The sequence below is a fragment of the Amphiprion ocellaris genome, chromosome 17 (genome assembly GCF_022539595.1).
Source record: "Amphiprion ocellaris isolate individual 3 ecotype Okinawa chromosome 17, ASM2253959v1, whole genome shotgun sequence".
Classification (NCBI taxonomy): domain Eukaryota; kingdom Metazoa; phylum Chordata; class Actinopteri; family Pomacentridae; genus Amphiprion; species Amphiprion ocellaris.
The window spans coordinates 6,723,231-6,748,246 of record NC_072782.1 but is presented as its reverse complement, the minus strand read 5'-3'; the positions used below and the strand labels follow the sequence as shown (position 1 = coordinate 6,748,246).

General features: G+C 36.9%; 1 long non-coding RNA gene across 1 annotated transcript; it reads right to left on the bottom strand.

The window, feature by feature from the left end:
• Positions 1–662: 662 nt before the first annotated feature.
• LOC129350931 (uncharacterized) lies at positions 663–9,929 on the bottom strand. The gene is made up of 3 exons (XR_008604525.1): positions 9,771–9,929; positions 8,575–8,723; positions 663–2,615 (listed from the first exon to the last, which is right to left on the bottom strand). It is a non-coding gene; the product is annotated as an uncharacterized LOC129350931 (long non-coding RNA).
• Positions 9,930–25,016: the final 15,087 nt, after the last annotated feature.

Below are 25,016 nucleotides of genomic sequence, written 5' to 3'. Positions count from 1 at the left end.
ATCAGATAAAAGAAATAAATTCGTCGTCCCTTTGGCATCGTAGTTCCTGAAGTGACCACATGGGTGGAGCCAAGGCGGAGTCTGGGTGGAGTCAGGGCGGAGAGTAGGCGGGGAGGTGGGTGGCGGCCTCCCCCCTCTACTCCCCCCTCCCCCCACCACCCACCACACCTTCCCCCCCCGACGAGTTCTTCGAGTCTCCACGAGTTCTTCGAGTCTCCACAGGTTTTCCCGAGTTTCTGGAGTTTCCACCAGGTCGAGGCAGAACAAGTTGTCATGAAGAGGTGTTGAAGTCGGCCAGGATGGACTGACTTTTTACAGCGACTAGAAGGAAGACGACTAGAAGAGCAGGTCTTTAACCACCATCCATAAAATCCATGGAGTCGCTCCAGAGAAATGAAGGAGGTCAACTTTTATCAACCTCCATCCAGATGTTCAACTTGATATCTTTACTTGACATTTTTAGCACCACAAACCTTTAGTATCACACTTTATTATCATTTATTAGGACTTTAATGGAATCCACCAGCAGATTTAGTTTTTGTTGACAAACTTTATTCTTGTCGTCGTGGGACTGCAGTATTTAAAACTGTTCCTTCTATTTGACCTCATGTTTATTAGTTTTAGTGGAGAAAGTTATTTTAATTGTCATTAGTCTCTTAAAAACCAAATAATAAATTGGATTAGTCAAGAGGTTTAAATTTCTTACTTTGTCATATTTTAAATATGACAAAAAAATATAAAAATAAAGTGTCTTGAGACAATTTGACCTGTAATTGGCGTTATATAAATAAAATTGAATTAAAATTGTATGTATCTTGTAATGTTGGAGTAATTCAGCCATATATGTTGGAAAACACATTTTCTTTGTCCATTAATCTGTTGATTGTTTTCTCCAGTAATTCATTTCTTGTTTTGGTTTATAAAATGTCAAACCCAAATATATTCAGTTTACTGTCATAAAAACCAAAAAGATTTACATTCATGATGCAGGAATCAGGCAGTTTTTCACTTTTTATCTTAGTTTAGTCAGAAAGATAGTTGATAATGTGTGAATTGTTGCAGCTTGTGAGCCGTAGAAGGTTTTAATCTTTGGGGCCGAGTGTCAAAAAACATTTAGAAACCAACATCAACAAAACACTCAACAAAGGGAAATCCAACTTTTGCATGACAATGTCTAATTAAAGGACATTTATTTCCAACGTAAATGTGTGATATTCATCCTCTGGAGCTTTCTCTTCACATCGTCTTCCACCTGGACTGGTTTGGTCGGGAGCATGTGCAACAAACATTTGAAAAACTGCACTTTAACATCAATGAATGACACTGAAGTTTAATCTCTACATAAATGAGACTGAGTCTGGATGTGCTGCTCTGTCATTAACTCCTAAGTTTAGGGAAAGTTCAAACAAAAGAGGACAGTTCAGATAAGACTTGAGAATGAGCTTATTTTGAACAAACATCTCAGACTTTCTGAGCTTCAGCACCTCTAGCAAGATATTTTAACAACAAGCAACTCAAGAGATCCAGAAGTTGGAGAGAGTTAGCTTTAGCTGAGCCAAAGAACATGTGGGATGCTAACCTAGCAAACATTTCAGACTTTTCTCTGTGAATTCTGAGAAATAATTTCCTATTTAATGACAGAGCTACACATCTTAACTCAGTCTCATTAAAACAGACTCTAATTCAGTGTCATCCATCCATATTAAAGTGCAGTTACCCAAAATGTTTGTTGCATGAGCTCCAACAAAACCTGTCCAGGTAGAAGGCCACTTTGACAAACAGGAAGTGGAAGATTCCAAGCAGATTTATAGAAGGGGGAACCGGACTGTACTAAGTGTGGTCGAGTATAGAGGGGTGTTTTGTGGGTTTTTAAGGCTGATAATGATTATTAGTGAGACATTTGGAGTATATTCATTTGCAGTAAATGAAAGTATTTAAAATCTTGGAGTTAAACTTAGAAGAACACAAACTCTAACAGAAAACTTTGTTGATACGTTTTTGTTTTGTTTACAGATGTTAAGTTAAAGGAGTTTTATTCGTGACGTATAACCAATCAAATCACTCCAGAAGACAGAGCGACCACAGGTAGATAAAGGTTCAGAGCCAAAGTAGCGCCATTTTTAAATGTATTTATTACCGTAAATCAGTAAAAAATAAAATACTGATAATCAGTAAATCAGTCAGCCCACAATTACTACAATTCTACAATGTATGTCTCTTTCCTTTGACTTGTTATTTGTACAATATACGATGTATATGATGGCGTTTTTTCATACCAAAGGCTATACTATGATGTTTTCTAAGAGACATACGATGCTACTCTGGTTGTTCTGGCCTGGGCCACTGCACTCCTCCTCTGTTGTTTTCTGGATTGTACTCAGCTGCATGCCTTCGTCCACCCGGCCTCCGTTGACTCGTCCCGCCTGCCGTCTCTGGAGCTGAAGCTGGATTGGAACAGACCAAAGTACAGTCCAATCACGATGCCAGCTGCCTCTCAAAAGGCTCCTTCATCTGGCAGGTGGCGCACTTCTTCTGAGGGGAAGCTGAGCTGGCCCGGCAGAACTTTGGAGATGTGTTCCAGTGGTTGGTGGATGTGTGGGGAGATAGAGAGGGACCTTTGAATTGTTCACAAAGGAAAACAGGGAACCCATTGGTAGTTTTAGTTTAGTGTGCTACTGCGGTGTGTTTTTGGGTTTTAAGAGGTGAACAGGAAGAGTTTTTTTTGTATTGATTATCTTTTACTTTGTTCCTGGTTGGAATGTCCATCAATGTCAACGTGAAGTTCACTTTTAGTTCTGTTTATTTCTATTTTACTAACACCCATTTGCTTTTAACCCCCTCACATGTTGTGTTGTTGTAAACTTACTCTTTCAAATAAATTCTCATCTAACCCTCTGGAAACCAGCGTTTGGACTGTTTTTGTGTTGCTCCTCACCTACTTCAGACAGCCGGGACAAAACAACATTTTGTGGACTAAACACTATACTATGACGTTTTTAGAGCCACATGCTATACTATGACGTTTTTGTGACATTTTGGACGACATACTAAACTATGACGTTTTAGTGATATTTTGGACGACATACTAAACTATGAAGTTTTAGTGATATTTCGGACAACATACTAAACTATGACGTTTTTGTCACATTTTGGACGACATACTAAACTATGACGTTTTAGTGATATTTTGGACAACATACTAAACTATGACGTTTTTGTGACATTTTGAACGACATACTAAATTACGACATTTCAGTGATATTTTGGACGACATACTAAACTATGACGTTTTTGTGACACTTTGGACAACATACTAAACCATATGGCACGTTTTTACAACATGTTGAAAAATCACATTTTTTTTTCGACATAGTATACTGTGGCGTTTTTTTTGCGCCAAAATTCATGATGATTTTTTTGTCAAAGAAAACCTTACTGGAGTGTTTTTCACGGTCTCCTTTACACTATTTCATCATAAGGCACGTTTTTACAACATGTTGAAAAATCACATTTTTTTTTCGACATAGTATACTATGGCGTTTTTTTTGCGCCAAAATTCATGATGACTTTTTTTTCAAAGAAAACCTTTCTGGAGTGTTTTTCACGGCCTCCTTTACACTATTTCATCATATGGCACGTTTTTACATGTTGAAAAATCACATTTTTTTTTCGACATAGTATACTGTGGCGTTTTTTTGTGCCAAAATTCATGATGATTTTTTTTCCAAAGAAAACCTTTCTGGAGTGTTTTTCACGGCCTCCTTTACACTATTTCATCATATGGCACGTTTTTACAACATGTTGAAAAATCGCATTTTTTTTCGACATAGTATACTATAGCGTTTTTTTTGCGCCAAAATTCATGATGACTTTTTTTTTCAAAGAAAACCTTTCTGGAGTGTTTTTCACGGCCTCCTTTACACTATTTCATCATATGCCATGTTTTTACAACATGTTGAAAAATTGCATTTTTTTCGACATAGTATACTATGGCATTTTTTTTGCGCCAAAATTCATGATGATTTTTTTTTCAAAGAAAACCTTTCTGGAGTGTTTTTCACGGCCTCCTTTACACTATTTCATCATATGCCACGTTTTTACAACATGTTGAAAAATCACATTTTGTTTTCGACATAGTATACTATGGCATTTTTTTTGCGCCAAAATTCATGATGATTTTTTTTTCAAAGAAAACCTTTCTGGAGTGTTTTTCACGGCCTCCTTTACACTATTTCATCATATGGCACGTTTTTACAACATGTTGAAAAATCGCATTTTTTTTCGACATAGTATACTATGGCGTTTTTTTTGCGCCAAAATTCATGATGATTTTTTTCTTCAAAGAAAACCTTTCTGGAGTGTTTTTCATGGCCTCCTTCACACTATTTCATCATATGGCACGTTTTTACAACATGTTGAAAAATCGCATTTTTTTTTCGACATAGTATACTATGGCATTTTTTTTGTGCCAAAATTCATGATGATTTTTTTTTCAAAGAAAACCTTTCTGGAGTGTTTTTCACGGCCTCCTTTACACTATTTCATCATATGGCACGTTTTTACAACACGTTGAAAAATCGCATTTTTTTTTGGACATATGGCATTTTTTTTGCGCCAAAATTCATGATGATTTTTTTTTCAAAGAAAACCTTTCTGGAGTGTTTTTCACGGCCTCCTTTACACTATTTCATCATATGGCACGTTTTTACAACATGTTGAAAAATCACATTTTTTTTCGACATAGTGTACTATAGCGTTTTTTTTGCGCCAAAATTCATGATGACTTTTTTTTCAAAGAAAACCTTTCTGGAGTGTTTTTCACTGCCTCCTTTACACTATGTCATCATATGGCACGTTTTTACAACATGTTGAAAAATCACTTTTTTTTTCGACATAGTATACTATGGCGTTTTTTTTGCGCCAAAATTCATGATGATTTTTTTTTCAAAGAAAACCTTTCTGGAGTGTTTTTCACGGCCTCCTTTACACTATTTCATCATATGCCATGTTTTTACAACATGTTGAAAAATCGCATTTTTTTCGACATAGTATACTATGGCATTTTTTTTGCGCCAAAATTCATGATGATTTTTTTTTCAAAGAAAACCTTTCTGGAGTGTTTTTCACGGCCTCCTTTACACTATTTCATCATATGGCACGTTTTTACAACATGTTGAAAAATCGCATTTTTTTTCGACATAGTATACTATGGCGTTTTTTTTGCGCCAAAATTCATGATGATTTTTTTTCAAAGAAAACCTTTCTGGAGTGTTTTTCACGGCCTCCTTTACACTATTTCATCATATGGCACGTTTTTACAACATGTTGAAAAATCACATTTTTTTTTCGACATAGTATACTGTGGCGTTTTTTTGTGCCAAAATTCATGATGATTTTTTTTCCAAAGAAAACCTTTCTGGAGTGTTTTTCACGGCCTCCTTTACACTATTTCATCATATGGCACGTTTTTACAACATGTTGAAAAATCGCATATTTTTTTTCGACATAGTATACTATGGCGTTTTATTTGAACCAAAATTCATGATGATTTTTTTTTTTCAAAGAAAAACATTCTGGAGTGTTTTTCACGGCCTCCTTTATACTATTTCATCATATGCCACGTTTTTACAACATGTTGAAAAATCACATTTTGTTTTCGACATAGTATACTATGGCATTTTTTTTGCGCCAAAATTCATGATGACTTTTTTTTCCAAAGAAAACCTTTCTGGAGTGTTTTTCACGGCCTCCTTTACACTATTTCATCATATGGCACGTTTTTACAACATGTTGAAAAATCGCATTTTTTTTTCGACATAGTATACTATGGCGTTTTTTTTGCGCCAAAATTCATGATGATTTTTTTTTCAAAGAAAACCTTTCTGGAGTGTTTTTCACGGCCTCCTTTACACTATTTCATCATATGGCACGTTTTTACAACATGTTGAAAAATCGCATTTTTTTTTCGACATAGTATACTATGGCGTTTTTTTTGCGCCAAAATTCATGATGATTTTTTTTTCAAAGAAAACCTTTCTGGAGTGTTTTTCACGGCCTCCTTTACACTATTTCATCATATGGCACGTTTTTACAACATGTTGAAAAATCGCATTTTTTTTTCGACATAGTATACTATGGCGTTTTTTTTGCGCCAAAATTCATGATGATTTTTTTTTCAAAGAAAACCTTTCTGGAGTGTTTTTCACGGCCTCCTTTACACTATTTCATCATATGGCACGTTTTTACAACATGTTGAAAAATCGCATTTTTTTTCGACATAGTATACTATGGCGTTTTTTTTGCGCCAAAATTCATGATGATTTTTTTTTCAAAGAAAACCTTTCTGGAGTGTTTTTCACGGCCTCCTTTACACTATTTCATCATATGGCATGTTTTTACAACATGTTGAAAAATCGCATTTTTTTTTCGACATAGTATACTATGGCGTTTTTTTTGCGCCAAAATTCATGATGATTTTTTTTTCAAAGAAAACCTTTCTGGAGTGTTTTTCACGGCCTCCTTTACACTATTTCATCATATGGCACGTTTTTACAACATGTTGAAAAATCGCATTTTTTTTCGACATAGTATACTATGGCGTTTTTTTTTGCGCCAAAATTCATGATGATTTTTTTTTCAAAGAAAACCTTTCTGGAGTGTTTTTCACGGCCTCCTTTACACTATTTCATCATATGGCACGTTTTTACAACATGTTGAAAAATCGCATTTTTTTTTCGACATAGTATACTATGGCGTTTTTTTTGCGCCAAAATTCATGATGATTTTTTTTTCAAAGAAAACCTTTCTGGAGTGTTTTTCATGGCCTCCTTTACACTATTTCATCATATGGCATGTTTTTACAACATGTTGAAAAATCGCATTTTTTTTTCGACATAGTATACTATGGCATTTTTTTTGCGCCAAAATTCATGATGATTTTTTTTTCAAAGAAAACCTTTCTGGAGTGTTTTTCACGGCCTCCTTTACACTATTTCATCATATGGCACGTTTTTACAACATGTTGAAAAATCACATTTTTTTTCGACATAGTATACTATGGCATTTTTTTTGTGCCAAAATTCATGATGATTTTTTTTTCAAAGAAAACCTTTCTGGAGTGTTTTTCACGGCCTCCTTTACACTATTTCATCATATGGCACGTTTTTACAACATGTTGAAAAATCGCATTTTTTTTTCGACATAGTATACTATGGCGTTTTTTTTGCGCCAAAATTCATGATGATTTTTTTTTCAAAGAAAAACATTCTGGAGTGTTTTTCATGGCCTCCTTTACACTATTTCATCATATGGCACGTTTTTACAACATGTTGAAAAATTGAATTTTTTTTCGACATAGTATACTATGGCATTTTTTTTGTGCCAAAATTCATGATGATTTTTTTTTCAAAGAAAACCTTTCTGGAGTGTTTTTCACGGCCTCCTTTACACTATTTCATCATATGGCACGTTTTTACAACATGTTGAAAAATCGCATTTTTTTTCGACATATGGCATTTTTTTGCGCCAAAATTCATGATGATTTTTTTTTCAAAGAAAACCTTTCTGGAGTGTTTTTCACGGCCTCCTTTACACTATTTCATCATATGGCACGTTTTTACAACATGTTGAAAAATCGCATTTTTTTTCGACATAGTATACTATAGCGTTTTTTTTGCGCCAAAATTCATGATGATTTTTTTTTCAAAGAAAACCTTTCTGGAGTGTTTTTCACGGCCTCCTTTACACTATTTCATCATATGCCATGTTTTTACAACATGTTGAAAAATCACATTTTGTTTTCGACATAGTATACTATGGCATTTTTTTTGCGCCAAAATTCATGATGACTTTTTTTCAAAGAAAACCTTTCTGGAGTGTTTTTCATGGCCTCCTTTACACTATTTCATCATATGGCACGTTTTTACAACACGTTGAAAAATCGCATTTTTTTGACATGCTATTCTATGATGTTTTTTGGACGATATGGCTATTCTATAATATTTTTTGGAGGACATGCTATGCTATGACGTTTTTTGGATGACACGCTATACTATAGGCTTTTTAAATTGACATATTACTATGACGTTTTGTTTTGTTTTAGTTTTTTTTACTGTTTTTTAGCAACATTTTATAAGAATCTGAACAGTTTTAAAAATGACTATACTTTTACTTGTGCAATGACATATTATTCTATGTCATTTTTTAGATGACATATTATATTCTGATGTTTTTTTGAATAACATACTATTTTGACAATATCCTGCACCATGACATTTTTTGAACCACATATTGTACATGACATTTTTAGGCAACATTCTATCATTTTGCGTTTTTTGAACCACATAATAATCTATGGGGTTTTTTTTGCTGACATGCTATACTATGAACTACAGGCCATATAATGTTATTCTTGAAAAGTATACTATACTTTGACATTTTCTGAACTACATCCTATACTATGGCATTATACACAGAGTGCTTTGGCTACATGTTGATTTATAATCTAGATTTTTTCCTGTTTTGTTTTTTGACGGGATTACCACAGACCTGACCGTGAACACCGTTGACACCCACCTGAGGGAGACGCTGCCTAAGATCTCAAGGCTGCTTGGTCGTGGTCTTTCTGGTCCTGCTCCAGAACGCCTTCATCAACTACGTCTTCTTTTGAAGAGGCCCTCAGATGCTGCAATCTCTGACCTTAAGGAGGAACTGCTGCTTTCACTCTGTAAGGAGATGGCAGTTATTTTAAAGACACAGCTCCTGGCAGCTTTGAGTGAAAATTTAACATCCATCAAAACGGAACTACAGACAGTTAAATCTGAGCTGTCGGTCAGCATTTCAAACATCAAGTCCGACCTGGCTGCCCTAAAGCACGCTGTGGGTGAAACGGAAACTTCACTCTCCACATCACCAACAACATCGTAACACTCCAAAGCAGAGCACCTGTCTGCTGAACTTTTAAAAGTGAACAATAAATGTGGAGAATGTGAGAAGCAGCAGCCTGTAAGCAGCGGAACAGATGTGATCAGAAAGAAGTCATTTTCTTTTTTCTTTTCTTTGTGGTTGATTTGATGCTGTCAGATGCAGATGTTGGAGCTGATTCAGATCTTTCAGGATAAAAAGCTGCTTTTCCTTCACAGACTTTTCAGGAAATTATGCTCTCAGGTTTTCTCTGCTATATATATTTTTATTATCTGTGATTATTTCATTATTTCATTTTTGTAAAATAAAGTTTGAGGCATAAAGACTCATTTAGTTATTTTATTCCTGAAATCTTTGACATAGCAGAACTAAACTTCCATTTTCCTTCTTGTACTTCTGATACTAGAACTAAATGTATCTTCAACACGGATCATCTGGTTTTCATGAATCAGCAGCAACATCACAACAACAACAATTTTCAACAAATTCATGAAACTGATGTCATTTAAAAGTATCAGAGTCTGTTTTAGTGTCAAATTAAAGCTGATTACGGACAACTAGACCATTAACGTTTCTGTTTTAATCACATTTTTACATGAAACTCAACACAAACATCGTTAGCTTAATGCTACGTTAGCTTTAATCAGGCTACGACTGAGCAGCTAGCTCGGTTAGCATGGCTAATATTAAAACTAATATTTACTATGCTAACTTTCTTCTCTGGTCAACACACACTGAAATAAACTCCACCAACATCTGGAGTGCATGGCACACATTATATCTGACACTAAAGCTGCATATAAAGTGCATTAAAAGCGGCACCGATACGAAAATAAACATTTACTTACCGAACTATCAGAGTCCTTTCAGTGTCTGCTGGTAGAATCAGCCGAAGGTAGAAAACTGGTTAAAACAAGCCAACGTGCAGGAAAACTGTCTGTGAAAAAGGTTCTGCTGCTCCACCGATAAATAAACCAACAGTTATTATATCAGAATTAATCCAAACGAGGAGAGCAGAGTCTCTGCTGCCTCCTCCATAGAACCTGTCAATCGTTCCAGATCAGACTGTCAATCAAGTAACCCCGCCCCCTGGCTTCGCAAAACTTTAACGCTCTATAAAAATTCAATATTGATTTATTTTAAGATCAGCCACCTGATCTCTCATTTTGACCATGAAAACTAACGAATAAAAAAAAAAAATTATATCCAGTCTATGCATCGTACTCTGTTTGGCTCCACACTTGCTGATGACCACATCCGGTCTCAGAAAATGAAAAAACGGACCTTTTTTCGTTTCTGTCTCTTACCGATTTTACTTTTTTTGTTATTCTGAATATAAAATGAAAATCAACCCATTTTTAAATTTTTTTATATCCATTTTTGATCATGAAAAGGAAAAACGCCTTGTATTTCAATTTTAATTTTTGTATTTTAAAACGAAAATCAAATAACCACTCGTTTTTTGTTTTTCAATACCCGTTTCAGAACGGAAAATCCAATTGCCAAAATATACACGGACCAAAGACACACAAAACAACCACAAAAAGACACAACATGACCAGAAAAACACATAATGACAATCAAAAGACACATAATGACCACAGAAAAACACAAAATGATTCCGTGAGACAGATAATTATCATACAAAGACACATAATGACAAGAGAGACAAAATAACGACAAAAAACTGCAAAATGACCACAAAAACACCTAAAATCATCACAAACAGACTGAAAGCCACAAAAATGCACAAAATGACCACAAAAACACCTAACATGCCCACGAAACAGTGAAAATGTAGGAAGAACATGCACTAGATCATTTACTTCTTTCATTTTTAAATATATTTCCATCCATGTCTCCTGCATAAACACTGCCTGCAGTTCAGCCCAGTTTGACCAAATAATCCCTGAATTTTTGTGACTTTACTGTTGATCGCAGCTGAGTCGGCCAAGGCTTTCATTCATAGTTTTTTACAGAATCGCATTCAAACAAAAGTTTTATTTTTGGCATTTTTTAAAAAAAATTAGATACTTAGGATGAAGGAATTTTGCTGAAATATTACGATTTAAAGTTTAGACTGATAATTTTTCAGATGGAACCAAATGTAACACATGATTCATTTAAGGACAATCAGAAAGACGTTTTATTCATTTATTTGCAGTTTGTTTATCTATTTATTTTTACAGTTTGTAGCTCTGAATAGTGCTATATTTTTAGGAAATTGTTTTAAAGATAACATGTTTTTCACACACAGTGGCAGGTTTTAGGATTTGGAGAGGTAACAATGTTAAACAGTGTGAATTAAAATCTGCTAAATGAAGGATGACAGCTACAGGAAAAGATTCATCACAAGCCTGGAGGTCTCTGCTGTGCTGACGGTTCTCTTAACCCTCGTGTCGTCCTGCGGGTCAAAATTGACACATTTTAAAGTTTGAAAATGTGTGTGTGAGTGTGTGTGTGTGTGTGTGTGTGGGGGGGGGGGGGGGGGGGGGAATCACAGTGAAACTTTGGAAATCTTTGAACATTTTTTGGTGGAAAAAAAGAAATGTTAAAAATGTTTCTTAAGAACATTCACATAAAAATCAACCAAAATCCAGCAAAATATGCTGGATTTTGGTTGATTTTTATGTGAATGTTCTTAAAGAAAATATTAGAAGTTTTATTGATATATATGTAATCACTTTAGATATTTTTAGGATTTTTTTGGAAGAGTTTTACTAATTTTTTGAAAATATTTACAAGAATTTTCTTGCCAAATTTGGGGAATTTTTTAAAAATAAAACATTTCAGGGAAACTTTTAAGGAATTATTGGAATTTTCTTCCTGAAGGTTTTTGCAAATTTTCAGAAATTTGGGGATTTTTTTTTTTGCTGGGTTTTTTTCAGACAAAGAAACAGTATTTTTTTGGGTGCCCATATGTGAAGACAACAGAAGGGTTAACTCCAGCTTTTTATGTTTCTCCTGATGTTTTTCTCTGTTTATTGCAAAGTATCACATTTAGTTCTGACAGGTAACGATGCATTATTTCATTTTACAGAGTCTGAAAAAACTATCAAGCATGGATGTTGCTCCACTGGAAGTTTTTTGTCTTAAATGGTGACGTTAAACTACAGATCATTCAGATTAATACAAATATTAGTTTGATTAAACCCACAGGAAATTCCTTATTATTTTATTATAAGCATAATCTTAGCAGTAATCTTAAAATGAAGGCTTCACCTACATTCACCTGTAGATGGAGCCATTGTTCCTTTTTAAGCAAAATAAATAAACTGATTTATGGTTAATTTTGACAATTAGACATTTAAAGTGCTGCATCTGGAATATTAATGTTGTAGTAAAATTCATATTAATCCTATTTCATTAATTCTGAAAGGAGCAGCCCACAGATTTTCCACTTGGATGTAAGTTTAAAAGAGGCAGTGTGTTGCCAAACCTGCTTCACCAGGTGTAAAAGGTCTTCTATTATGGATCTGTTTATTTATAGGCTGACATTTGCTGCTGTGTTTGCTGAACTAATTTTAGAAATGTCTTTTGTTTCACCCATGAAGAACTTGGATCAGGACCAGGTCATATCTGCTATAAAAACACAACTGATTGAAGTTTGTCAAGCGTGGAACATTCGTCATATAGAGACTAAAATTTATGTAACACTGGTTGAGCTGCATTTCTGTAGCATTAACAGACACACATGAGAATTTTCAGAACCACTTCAATAGCATTAATGTGACCGACTCACTGTGTAGATGCTGTTAGATGCTCTCCGATTTACAGTTTTTATTAAGGGGAAGTTAGAAAATGTCCTTATTTCTGAAGATTTTCAATCTCAGTTATCATTAGAACCGGTTCAGTTTGGCCTCACAGTGCTGCAGCTGTTACCGACTAAATTTTGGTTGATGTTTCAGATTAAAGTTATTTTTTAAAAGCCTAATTTAAGGAGTTGAAACTGCTTCTGCAAGTCTTCCCACCTTCTGAAACTATATTGTTCTTGTAGAGATTTGGGTGAATATATAATTGAAGGACTTTTGAAGTCCATGGGATATATATATTGCATACACTTTATAAAAAAAAATCATTTTTTTTGTGTTCATTATGATCATGTCTTTACAAATTCCACAATTACTTATTATGAAAACAATCACTTATTAATAAAAAAAATGACTGGATATCACTAAAATGTCAACTAAATAACCATTCCAATTTAATAACAAACATCTTCTAATTAGCTAAACTATAATAAAATGAGCTGATTCAAAAATTGTTTTGATTGTGTTCTTTTTAATAAGTTGAGATAATCATGACATATTTCTTTTTCCAAAAAATTTACCAAATCTAAACTTTAAATCGTAATATTTCAACAAAATTCCTGAATTCTTAGTGTCTAATTTTTAAAATGCCAAAAATAATCCTTTTGTTTTAATCTGATCGCATAAAAAAAACTATGAATCCTGCATTCTTTGGAACAAATAAAGAGCCATGACTGACTCAACAGAAATTCAGGGATTATTTGGTCAAACTCGGCTGAACTGCAGGCAGTTTTCAATCTGTTTATGGTAATTTTAGGTGTTTTGTGGTCATTTTGTATGTCTCTGTGGTCATTTTGCTATTTTTTGTAGTTATTTTGTGTGTCTCTCGACATTTTGTGTCTTTATATGATAATTATCTGTCTCACTGAATCATTTTGTGTTTTTATGTGGTCATTTTGTGTCATTTTTTGTCATTTTGTGCGTTTTTGTGGTCATGTGTCTTTTTGTGGTTGTTTTATGTGTCTTTGTGCTTATTTTGTTTCTTTTTTGGTCATTTTCACTCTGTTTTGTGGGCATTTTAGGTCTTTTTAGGCATTTTGCGCCTCTCTGTGGCTGTTTTCAGTCTCTATGTGGTAATTTTAGGTGTTTTGTGGTCATTTTATGCATGTCTCATCATTTTCTATCTTTTATGATAATTATGTGTCTCATTGGGTCATTTTGTGTTTGTCAGTTTGTGTCTCTCTGTTGTCATTTTTTTTGTCATTTATGTGGTCATGTTGTGTCTTTTTGTGGTTATTTTGTGTCTGTGCTCATTTTGTTTCTTTTTTAGTCATTTTCAGACAATTTTGTCGGCATTTTACATCTTGTGATCATTTTGCGCCCCTTTGTGGCTGTTTTCAGACTGTTTATGGTAATTATAGGTGTTTTGTGGTCAGTTTGTGTTCCTCTGTGGTCATTTTTTGTGGTCATGTTATGTCTTTTTGTGGTTATTTTATATGTCTTTGTACTCATTTTGTTTCTTTTTTGGTCATGTTCACATTATTTTGTGGGCATTTTACATCTTGTGGTCATTTTGCGCCACTTTGTGGCCATTTTCAGTCTATTTATGGTAATTATAGGTGTTTTGTGGTCATTTTGTGTCTGTCTGTGGTCATTTTTGGTCAATATCAGTCTGTTTGTGGTTAGACGACCATGTTGATTTTAGGCCTGAAAACAGCAAAAATGTCAACTATGATACTAAAGGTCCTAACCTGCAAAGGACAAAAGTCTGTTTCTGTAACTGAGTGAAAAACTTACACGCTTACTACTTCTTTGATAAGATGAAAGGGAAAATGCAGTTCTGTTAAGTTGCAGATGCACATAAACAGCCATTTCCCCCTTCACCATCTTTTGTCATGTGAAAGTTATTAGGGAGGCTTGAATCTGCCCACCAGTAGCTGCATGTGAGGGGAGGGACAGACAAACTGACACACTAACATTTACACCTGTGGTCAGCTTACTCTACGTTCTCTGGCCCACCTGGGCTGCATGTGTTTGCACCGCGGAGGGAAACGGAGGTGAACGTGGGAAGAAAAACATGCAAACTTTATACAGGAAAGGGGGCAGAGATTAGAGCTGATGACTTTCTTGCTGAGAGGTGACAGTGTTTATAACCTGTGTGCAAAAGTGCATTTGTAGGTGTTTGACAAATGCTGTTCCTGTGATTCTGGTCCAGTTTGTAGAATTTATTGGGGTTGGTTAGAAGAAATGGAATATAATGTTCACAGTTCTGTTTTGATTTGTGTGCAATCACCTAGAAAATAAGCCTTAAATGAGTCCTGAATATTAGAGAGCAGATTCTCTTCCATATTTCTGCAGCAGCCCAGGTTAGAAGTGAAGCTACTGTAGGAGATGTGAGGGAGGAGTGTTTAGTTGGTTGCAATCTGCAGCCCAACCGCTAGATGCCATTAAATCCTACACACTGGACCTTTAAATTCCAACATAAGATGTTTGGCATCCTCCACGACTTTCCAACTCTCAATAAATCTGTCAGTGAAGCGAACTGATGCATTTCGTTCTTGTTATTCTCCTCCAGAAAAACACAACATTGTGTGATGGAAGGAGGCTGAACATGTCATGATATTTTGACAACCTCTATCCTTGTGTTTGCTTATCTGTTTTCCTTATGTTCCCAGTTATTTTTTAGCTGTTTGAATTCCCATACTTTTGCATTTTTTGGGTTGTCTTCAGATTATTTTTTTAAACTTGTACTTCCCTGGATTGTATTTGTTTCCCTGCCTTTGTTAAGTTGTAGTTAAAGTTTATTTTGTTAATTTTTCTCTCCCTGCAGTATGTCTGCATTTGGATTCATCATCTGAACTCTGCTTGACAGAACAGCTGTTTTCTTGACTCTAATTACAAAGTTGACAAAGCAAATATGTCACGTGCATCAATAGAGAATTATCTTATACTCTTATCTTTACAGCGTCTTTCTGCACATCGTTTAGTTTTTTTCTGCCCACAAATTTACTGTTTTGATTCACTCTCATGGCTCAAGTCACAAGTTAGACAGAGTTATCCATCAGCCAAAAATACAGTGCAGCATTTTGTGGCTACAGAGACAATTATTTACTGATATCCGAAGTTTGTAGAGACCACAGGATAGATTTTGGACCTACATTCAGCAGGTGGCTAGACTAAAGGTGGAAATTTGTCAAGGTTGTGTTTGCAATTTAATATTTTTGTTATTTGCCTCCAGGAGAACAAAAAACAATCAGTTTTACAGTTTTTTTCATAATTCATAATTGTAACCAGTAGGGTCAATATATAATTGCAGGACTTTTTACAACATAGTTGACATTTTTACAGAAAGATTCTTCTAAATATTATATATACAACTGAGTAAAATTGAAATTGAAAGGTATTTATAAAGATATTATAGTAAACCTGTTGACATGCCATAAATCCACACTTCAGTCACACACTACTTTATATTAAATAACTCAAAGCCTTGGAGTCTGGCCAGTCTTTTCTTCAGGAGGAAATGACATCATGTGGAGCAGGTCATGTGATCTGGAATTAACACACTTCCTTGAGAGGTGTTTTTGTAATGGGGAACTTAGCTGAAAGTGATTTTTGGGACACAGATACAATGTGTTATTTTCCATACAAAATTTGATATATTACCAAAAAAAGAAAGATCTGTCATGATTATCTCAACTTAATAAAAAGAACACAATCAAAATAATTTTTGAATAAGCTCATTTTATTATTGTTTAGCTAATTAGAAGGTGGTTGTTATTAAATTGGGACAGTTTAGTCAACATTTAGTGATATCCAGTCATCTTTTATTAATAAGTGATTGTTTCCGTAATAAATAATTATGGAATTTGTAAAGATATGATCATAATGAACATAAAAAACATTAGGTTTGTTTTCCTTTTAATAAAAATGTATGTAAGATACATCCCATGGACTTAAGTTAGTATCATTAGTTGTCACTAGTGTTTATTCTGTTATTACAAATAAAGAGGTCAATGGTTTAATTGTGTTTCTCTGTGAGTCTTTATGGGATAAGAAGACAAAGTGAGAGAACGTAAACAGATGTGAATGTAAAGTTTGTTGCCTCCCGTCTGGGACAAAAGTGCTCCTCCTCCTGGTTGCAGAAGCTACAGTGCATGTGCAGATTGCCACGTAGTCCACCAGACTGTGTGTGTGTGTGTGTGTGTGTGTGTGTGTGTGTGTGTGTGTGTGTGTGTGTGTGTGTGTGTGTGTGTGTGTGTGTGTGTGCGTGTGCGTGTGCGCGTGCGCGTGCGCGTGCGCGTGCGCGTGTGCGTGTGTGCGTGTGCGTGTGCGGGTGTGTGTGTGTCCAACAGTAATGGAAACCCAGTATTTATGAGAGAGGAGAAAATATCTGAATTGTCTGTTTCTGTCATATCGTGGAGGTTTGAGTCTCGAATCGACTGTTTCGTGTACAAACGGGTGGAGGGAAAATGTGCTACCAGGAGAAAATGTTGGAGCATAAATCTGAGAGAAGAGGCAGAATGTTATGGGATTGAAGATTAAAGTGGAGGGATGTGATGTCAAAGTCTCAGGAATAGCTGAGAGGAAGAAGGCTTTGCTGTGGATGTTTTTAAAGATGTGTGTGGTCCCGTTTCACAGTGACGAGATCATAATGAATGGCAATGAGAAATTAAATGCAAATGGAAAACACTGGAGACACTTATTCTCAGGCTGAAGCTTAGATCTGAAGGACTCTAAGCCACCAGAGTTGCAGCATTGTAGGTTTTAATATCACAGCAGCATTTAGTAATAAAAGTAATATTTATTAAAATGTTTTATCTGGATTAAATCAGACAAATGGTTCTGTTAATGCTTAAATATATGACTAACATGTGAGGAACAATCTTTGCCAGATGCTGGCTCAGTGATGGCACTAAAAATCAGTTTTATGGTAAATTTAGCATCATGACAGGACTGAGACCTTTTTTTTTCTCTCTTAGCTCAATGACGTGTCTCGTGTTTTTCTCCCCCCATCCTGCATCTCAGGCGTGGATTTATTCAAATTCTTTTTGCTCAATGGAGTGCCCAAAAAAATCAGGGACGGGGGTGAATTCCAGCAACGTGGACAAAAGAACTCGGCTAATTCTTTGCAGATGTGCGAGGGAACGCTGTGCTGACGAGGGAGAGGAGAGAAAGGGTTCTGCACGGAGAAAGTTCAATGAATTACGAGGAAATTAAATCAGTGACTGTGTTCAGCTGCTTCTCTACTGTCTGTGTGCTGTTCCAGAGAAAGGGAAAGGAGGCAACCCAGCAACACATGCACATAGTTTTCCCTCTCTGGAGGAACTGTTGGTATGCAGAATCACAGTAGTGTATGTTAATCACCCTCAAAGCAAAAACACACTCACGTCTTGGTCCAAAAAAAAAAAAAGTGCTAGACAGCATCTGTGGAGACAAAACAGGAAACATTTGCAAAGCAGCGGTGACTGTCATCGCTGCTGATGCTCTGACTCAGTTTGGAAAAGTGTTTATATGGGCCCAAAAGTTTTTATTTGCTTCTATTCATCTTTGTCAGTTCAGGGGAACAAATTAGAAGGAAAACAAGTCTCAGTTTCAAAAATGCATGATTTGATTTGTTTAGATTATTGTGCATTTGGCTTCTGAATGGAGAAGTCATGACACTCTGCAGGGTGGAGATATTTTGGCTCTGATTCGTTTACACAAGCCGAAATGTAACCTCATGTGACTGAGAGATGATGTGTGCCCAAGAACAATACAGCTGGCTTAACTGTAATTTACAGCATGACTTAATCAGCTCACTCTACCATTAAATAAAACCCATTCTCAGGCTGTAAAGTATTTTTAGGATGGTTTTCTCCTCTTGATGTCTTTCTCAGCTACTGTTCAGGCAGCCTGGATTTTACAGGAACAATATGTTCATTTTAAGGCAGTCATGAAACCAGATTTTCACAACAAGATTATCCTGGTTGACAGAATTGTTGATAGCGATATCATCATGGTGTTTGTAAAAAGTTTAGAAAAGAATAATGCTATCAGTCGAATGTATCTTTAACTTGTTTATTGAGTGTTTTGTCCGTTTTTTGACCAGTGAGTAACACTCGAAATGCAAGTGTAAGGAGCTGGAGATGATTTAATATCAACCAGACAGTTACTGCAGCTGGATATTTATGCTGTTATCATATTGCGTTACTGGCACAAAATCAATATCTTCATTAATTGTGGCATATCGCAACACAATTAGTTCATTTGAAATCACAAATCACCATCATATTTTTTTTTGAATTCTTGAAAACTCATAGCTTCTTATACAGTCAAAGATTTTTAACAGCATCACTAGAGGTCAGGTTTTTGACCCTGGTGGGGCTATTAAGCTATTTTTTAGAAGCGCATCCTTTTTTGGCTGGTTCTCTTGCACCTTAAGACACACATGCATGCACACCTAAACCTATCTACACGTACACACAGTTGACACGATGCACAGTCCTGCCATTGGTTTAACACAAAAAGTGTCTGGCACTAGTGCTGGAAATGCAGCAGATGAGTGTCAATGCCCTTCCATCCACGTCGTCTCACTGGCAAGAAACAACATTTGTCCAGGAGGATGAGGGTCAAGCATGTCTCGCCACCTCAAGACCAGATCCTGGGCAGTTCAGAGGGGCTTGCGATTGGAAGATGGTGGTAGACTTGGACCAAAAGCTCTGCTTCCCACCTGAGATCGCATCCACCAACCTGCGACCAGACCTGGTGCTATGGTCAGCTTTGCTTAGGCACATTTACATCGTCGAGCTCACAGTGCTCTGGGAGAGCTCAGTAGAGGAGGCCTACGAGCGTGAGAAGCTGAGGTACTGGTTTTTGCTGATGCAAAACAGTGAAGCTGGAAGGTGAGGGTCCGACGAGTTGAAGTAGGCTGCAGAGGGTTTGTACAGACCTCGACATCCAGGCTTCTCTGGGAGATGGGTGATCAAGGACCTCTCCAGAGCAGCTGAAAAAGTAAGTCAGTGGCTGCGGATGAAGAGAAAGGACTCCACCTGGGCCTTCAGGTGAGTAGATGGCATCTAGGGGGTGAACCTGGGATGCTGGGATTCGCTGCTGAACCCTCTGGAGGTGTCGTGGGCCTATCAGTAAAACATCTAGGACATAGGGTGCCACTTGATAACCCAGAGGATACCCTCACTCACTACATCATCCCACAGAGTCTTAGTAGGTGTCTCATGTATGCAAGAAGGGATATCAACATCTAGTCCTACACAACAGATCATGTTTATGTTCAGTATGACTATGCAGGTGGGATTTCAATCAATGCATTTTGATTCCAATATTGCCATTTTTGAAAATGTTATAAAAATCAGAATGCACAGAAATATGTATCATCAAATAGGTGATTCCTAAACCACAGCGAAAGGCAAAGAAAAAAATGGAGCAAAGAAATCTCTTGAAATGATTTAAACTGGTCACACTTTTGGCAGAAGATGTTGTGTTCATGCACTACATTACTGTGTTGTACATGAAACACACTGAGCATTGTTACTTTTAAATAGGGATGCTGGATATTAGATCCAACATGCAGAATATTTTCCAACTCATTGTGGCCGAATGACAAAACCGGTACTAAAAGATGCACATGCTTTTTCCTCCTAATTGCAGAGAACATAAAGACTCCTCTGTAGGATAGGTTATCATTAGGCTCCCTGGCAAGTGTAGGCATGAAATGAAATGCATTTCAAATGTACAAATTCATAGGGCAAAAATAAGGGAACTATATGTAAAACATATTATTTTTATGCAACATTTCCAAACAGAACTTATATGTGCCTGTCAAAGTTCATTTTCAACCTGCTCATGCATCTCTGCTTTAAAATGAGACCAAGGAAACGTGTAGATTAACACCCTCAGTGTTGCATGCTATGCAGAATGGCAATACATAATAGTCATTACAATGTGGATAATGATATACGCTGCTGGACAGTGTTTCTGTGGAGACATTCATGGTGTTGCACTCACTGACACCTGCAAGAAGTAGCATGAATGGTTGTGGGACGAAACTTGGAAAAGCTTTTGAGAGATAAATGTAAACACTGTGTGGGAAGAAGTTTTCAGATCATGTTTAATCATCTGAAAAGCATACTTAGATCTAAACTGCAGCACTAACAGGATCAATCCTGAGCAGTGAAAGTGAAACAGCTGAGCTCGCCCCTCCCTCAACATCAATGAGGTGCCCTTGAGAAAAGCCCTTAACACCCGGCTCAGGCTCCAGTGTTGCTGCTCAGCTGCAAAGAGATCAGACTACTGTGCAGTTTCCAGGTGTAAATGTGCATAAGTATGACTGTGAGCAAAGTGTTCCTGAATTAAAGATTAAAAATACCCTAAATGGAGCTATTACCATTTCTGCCACTTAAAGGTGGGGTAAGCCATTCTTGAGAAAGGTTGCTGATATTTGAAATCAACAGCCAAACAAACACGCCCTTCCTTTTCACTGCTCCTCCTGAAGCCTCGCCCTGCAAATTCAGGGATGCGCGTTGCCATGGCAGCGACAATAACAGCTGACCTAACTGGCTTTTATGACGTGGAAGTGGATATCTCTTTCTCATAGTTGAAGCAAACATAACTTAACGGATGGATACGAGAACATTTCCAAGTCCCTGAATGTCTTCTGGAGTACAGCTAAAACCATCATTAATAAATGGAACAATTATAACACATTCTTAAAAACTGGGTGCAAGAAACAGACAATTGAGAGACCACCAAGACATCAATGACTTCCTCTGAAGGCGGGTATTGTCCCTCATGCTTCAGGGTGGGGATGGTGTCCAGCTCCACCAAGGAAAGGATGGTGTCTATATCTGTAACTACATGCTTCTCCTAGTCCATAAAACTGACCTAAACAGCCTACCTCGCTAGTTTTTACTTTGTTGACTTTTGGATGATGTGTTTGTGTGTTGTCCAATTGGTGACATTTTAAAGTGCCTCTAACAAGTATTCACCCCCCTTGGAAGTTTTCTCCTATTATGTTTTTTCAATGCAAGAAAGAGACTAGTGATGGAGGCCACCAAGACACCTATGACTTCCTCTGAAGGAGATACAAGCTGGTATTGTCCACCATGCTTCAGGGTGTAGATGGTGTGTTTGTGATGTTGTGCAGTGTTTGTTGTCCCCAAACATTGCATCTTATCTGATGGGTAAAAAGTTTGGTCTGAATCTTCCTCTTGACTTCAGAATCTCCCACATGCCATCTGGTGAACTCTAGCTGAGATTTCATATGAACTTTTTTCCAACAGTAACTTTCTCTTTGCTACTCTCCCCTAAATATTTGACTGGTGAAGAACAGGCAGTCTTAACCATCTCATCCATTGAAGCTTGTAGCTCCTTCAGAGGAGTCATAGGTGTCTTGGTGGCCTCCGTTACTAGTCTCTTTCTTGCACTGAAAAACCATAAAAGGAGAAAACAACTTGACCTTTAACCCTTGACCAATAAACAGTTAATAGCAAATTAAAAGAGTAGTCTGGGTTTTTTCATTTTCTCATGTAAATGTAATTAGTTAGACCCCCCCCACACACACACACACACTTTCCTATACACAGTTCATTTCAACTATGTAAATAACCATTTTGTTTACACAAAAATCAACATGAAATAACTATTTTAATGCCTGAGCTAACTAAATTACTCTTAGTTGAGCGGGTTTTTACATAAAAACCTAATAACCTTTTGGGCCATTAACATAGTTAAGATAGATAAGATATTCCTTTATTTTTCCCCACGCCAGGGGAAATTCACATTGTTACAGCACCTTATGTATCAATAAACATAATAATAGTAATAAAATAGTAGTAATAATATTTACAATATGTGCCCTATTCTCAGTGGGGCTACATAAGATTGAACAAATGATAAAATCAAACAAATAGGCTGTATAGATCAAATTTAAGAGCAAACAATGATAAGACTGGAAGATCTAATGTCTCAACTGAAGTTATGAATACACTAAGCAATCCTGTGGAAAGCGACAACCCCACGGAAGCCCATGGAGCCCATATAAGGCTTAGGACCGGAAATGCATGCCCTCTCCTTGTCTGCACTCAAGAGTTGAAACCTAGATCATGCTGAGGTAAGCAGAAATAATATCAACTAAGCAGAAAATGAAAAGAGGAGGTGGTCTAACTTTTGATACGATTACATCATATACATCCTGATTGGTTCTTAAGACGATAGGTTGTGGCCTTCCAGAATGGAGGAGGAGCGTTTAGAAGAAGTTTGCATAGGTATAGAAGACGATGTAGTGCTTTGTGTAGTCAGATAAAATCTTGAGATTTTGCTCATGTTTGTTCTTAAAGCCCCTGCATTGAATAAACATTATTCGCATCAGACTCTGAAGACTGCTAGAAGACTGTTTCTTGAGAACTTTCTGAAGAATCCAAGTTTTGATCAAGACTTGATTTTTTGACTATGTGTTTGACAAAGCTGCCTGATCATCACTGGCCCTTAGCAGGCAGACTGAGCCACAACATGGACAAAATCCATCCACTGCAAGGAATAAGAAAGAGTGTTGTTTTAAAAAATCATCTGAATTCACACCATCCATTGGAAACTATGTGGGAATTCAAAGGGTTGTCCCATGGATGTAATCTGATTGTGGGCTGCACAGTGGTGTAGTGGTTAGCTCTTTCGCCTTGCAGCTAGAAGATCCCCGGTTCGCGTTCCAGCTTTCCTGGGATCTTTCTGCATGGAGTTTGCATGTTCTCCCTGTGCATGCATGGGTTTTCTCCGGGTTCTCTGGCTTCCTCCCACAGTCCAAAAATATGCTGAGGTTAACTGATGATTCTAAATTGCCCGTAGGTGTGAATGTGAATGTGAGGGTGATTGTTTGTCTGTATATGTAGCCCTGCGACAGACTGGTGACCTGTCCAGGGTGACCCTAATGAGGATTAAGCAGTGTATAGATGATGGATGGATGGATGGATGTAGTCTAATTGTGAATACTGTGTACTGTGGTGTGCATCGGTCCGAGCCATTTTATTTCTCATTTACATTGCTAAGGCCGCACACAAACACCAGAAGTTGTTTTTCTTTAGGACAAAGGCAGAACAAACAGCGATCAATAAGAAGATATTTGCAGAATTTGACACAAAGTGTACTGGGTTGGAATCGCATACTCCACCTTTAACTCCAGATGGTTGGAGGTACACCTGCAACTGGTTTTAACGTCATCTGTATCTCATCCCAGACAGGAGCTCGTTCACAGACAAATAATCTGAGGAAATAACATATATGTAGGATGCAGAGTTAGTCTGAGGAAAAACACAATGGGATTATTTACAGCTATCTGCCTCCTAGTGTCAGAATATGGGACACTGTAATGGATCTGTAGATATTACACAGGTGGTCTTGATTTCATTCGCGCCTACATTTATCATCCGTCCTCTGTCACGTCAAGTCAAAGTGTTTTTCTTTTTTGTAAAGGCCTTTGGGGCCTTATTTTTGTTTCCTTTCCCTCCTCAGTTCCATCAAAATGAATCAAGATGTGTTTTATAACCAGTGAAGCGTACAATTTGACGCTTGTGGACTTTTGGCACTTGGTTTTTGAAGATATATAGCACCTCGTAATTAATGTCTGGCCGTACGTGTCGAGAACAAAGTCTTCTTATGTTGTCCAACCTCTTTGCTTTCAAGTCGGTAGCTCTCGTAAAAGTTTGTGATTTGAGAATCTGTAAAAATCTTTGTGATCATTTGCTGTGGTTTCGCAGCAGCTGTCCTGCGGTTGCTTGTGTACATGCTAGAAAGAATTTCCTGGTTTGCTAGACAGAGCAGAATGAAAACCTCGGATTAAGTTTCCCAACCTATGCATTAAACATCTGGAGTTACCAGCAGGGCAGTGATTTTAACTGGGCTGCAGCAAATGACTTAGATTTATCAGCAGGAGAACTCGGGGTCAGCAGTCTGTCAGTGGACGCAGAAATGCAGATATCAAGTGTCACCGCAGCCTTGTTTAGCTTTGGAATCAGTTAAAGACTAATTATGACTTTATAGGAGATTATTGTGAGATGCATGTGATGAGCACGTCACGTTTCCAGCAAAACTCCAATTTGGCTGAGGTGGAGAGGGGGGTTTGTGGGAAATGATTTCCCAGAAAGAAAGAAGAAAAAAAGAAGTGAAAATGTTGCAGGGCTATCAAAGAGTCATGTTTAGGTTTCTGAGATCCTCCTATGAAAAAGTGGAGACTTCTGGCAGAGGTTGCTGCAATTAGGTTGGGAGTTCATCCAACAGTCAAGGGAAGAGGTATTTATCATGACAATTTTGTTGATCTGGCAGAAAAAGGAGACAGTAGACAGAAATTTCAAGGAAATG